Source organism: Oryzias melastigma, linkage group LG17 (genome assembly GCF_002922805.2).
Source record: "Oryzias melastigma strain HK-1 linkage group LG17, ASM292280v2, whole genome shotgun sequence".
Lineage (NCBI taxonomy): Eukaryota > Metazoa > Chordata > Actinopteri > Beloniformes > Adrianichthyidae > Oryzias > Oryzias melastigma.
In genome coordinates this window covers 30,733,774-30,736,100 of record NC_050528.1, presented here as the reverse complement: position 1 = coordinate 30,736,100, position 2,327 = coordinate 30,733,774, and the positions used below count along the sequence as shown (strand labels likewise).

Below are 2,327 nucleotides of genomic sequence, written 5' to 3'. Positions count from 1 at the left end.
ATTTGACAAGCAAACAATAGAAGAATAACAGCAATTATAATATTAGTTTGTTTCTAATATATAGTGTGTTCAATAATTTACAATGTATTGTCCTGCTGTGACACAGCCACCACATTAAAAGTAAACTGAAACATATAGAAACAGGTGAGACTGAGCCTGTTTATTTTATTTTGATTTGCTTTTGCTACACGAACAAACACAAACAGCCTGACATGAAAGCATGTGGTATGTGTGTGTGTTGAAAAGAGAAGTATGATTTCACGTGTGCATTATTCACATGTGACATGCTTGTGATAACCTGGGACTTCTTATTTTTTCTCCTCCTGTGATATCTAGGAGATTGATCCAAATGAATTGATGAGTTTTATAGAAAAATGTATTCATGAAATAATAGAAATACTGACCTGTAGAGCAGCTGACTCGGGGTTCTTAGGGCCTTTTGCACAGCATCCTTAACAACATTTTTAAAAAAGATTACGTTCTTTAATAAATAAAGTCAAATAGTAAATACAAACAAAGTAATATTAAGATGTATCCCATTTTGTTAAACACAAAAATGTTTTGGTGAACGGCAATCACAGAAATACCTTTGAAATACGTAAGTATTTTATTCCCGAGAAAAATGACACCAGCAATGATCACAAGGGCGATGACGCACCCACCGATTATAACCCAGATTCCATGTCCGGTCTGGTCTGCATTATCTGTGATGACAAAAAAACAAAATTGTGGTTCAAACCAGGTATCTTGAGATTATTTGGCTCTTGGCCGTACATTTTCTGTCAAACAATACAGATATTTATCAATTTCAAACAACTGTGATTATGTTTGCATATAAAAATATTCTAGCCATAATTTTCAAATTAACATTTTATGATGAAGACTTACCATCGTTCAGAGGACAAATTAGTCTAATTTTCTCTGTGCTGTTAGCCCAGCTGACGTGGTTGCTATGGTTACAGATGACTGAATCATCAGACAGGTAGACCTGGAGAAGATTCTCTTGTTTTGTGACGTTTGTCTGCTGTCCATCATCTTGTTTGCAGGATTCACTTCCACATGTGAAGGAGCTGCTGATGTGGGAGTGATCTGTTCTGCAGGTCACAGTCAGGTTACAGAAGTTTGAGCTGTTAAAGACTGAATCCACGTTCAGAAGAACTGGAGACACTGGATCTGAGGAGGAAATGACACACCAACAAAGTCAAACAAACACAGATAATCTGCTCTTTAGATGTGAGAGAAAACAAAGAGATTTACCTTCAACTGTGACGTTGTATTCTGCTACAACTTCATCTTTATCAAATGATCTTATTACTGAATAAACTCCACTGAAGGATTTTTGGCAATTCTTCAGTTTCAAAGAAGTTATTTCAGTGATCTCAGCTCTGTCCTGATACTTCAACCTATTCACTGTTGGTTTTGTATCATTATGGCACAAAAGTCTCACTAAATTAACATTCTGATTGAACCTCCATACAATAACAACACTGTCCTCTGAACAATCAGCTCCATTAACATCCAGAACGACATCTTCTCCCGTCTGAACAAACACTGGAGTCAGAGCAGAGAAACCTGAAAGGAATTACACACAATTAAAAAATAAACACGTAATTGAATAAGTTAGTCTTTATTTTTTTTACATTTGGAAAGTTTTTTCCTTAGGTATTAGATACCAAATGTCAAAAGTTTAAACGTTGCCTAAAGTAAAAAGTCAGGCCAAGTCTTTGTTGTCAAACAAACGAGAAACAAAATGTCTGTCATGTATTTCTGAATCTGTGAAAGTTACAGAAAAAAAGTTAATCCTGAGGAGCAAAATTAAGCTTTAAATACTTATCTGTGAAACTTTTGACCAAAATATTGTTTTTCTGTTTTTCCCCACTTTAGTTTAAAACTAACATTTAAAGAATAGTACTACATAATTCCTAAAATAAGACTCATTGTTTTGCATTAGATTAGACACACAGATGAAAAGTCTCACATTCAACAGTGACCAGGAGTTACAAACACTACTGGAAAATTAACTTGGTTGAAAGGTTTATCAGTGAAAAAATGCTGCAGAAACAACATTTTAACACAACGAAAGTTAAAAATGAATCAGCAACTTAGTTTTCTGAGATAATGTTGTCAAAACAGAGAGGTAAACATGCAGATGTTATTTAACTGAACATATCTAATGTGAAGTTTTCAGTCAGATAACTGGACTCAACAGCAAATCTAAAGAAAAATTAGACATTTAATGTGTTTAGATCATTTGACACAACTTTAAAGTAATTTTGCATCATAAAATCCTAGCTTTAAAATGACAATTCCCTCTTATTGTGAGGCTT

The 2,327-nt window shown here is 34.1% G+C and overlaps 1 long non-coding RNA gene across 1 annotated transcript in view; it reads left to right on the top strand.

The window, feature by feature from the left end:
• LOC118599954 overlaps positions 1–1,337 on the top strand; it is a 12,094-nt gene extending 10,757 nt beyond the window's left edge. The window contains exon 2 of the long non-coding RNA XR_004949501.1: positions 1,047–1,337. This is a non-coding gene — a long non-coding RNA (uncharacterized LOC118599954). The remainder of the gene's footprint in view (positions 1–1,046) is intronic.
• The last annotated feature ends 990 nt before the right edge of the window (positions 1,338–2,327 follow it).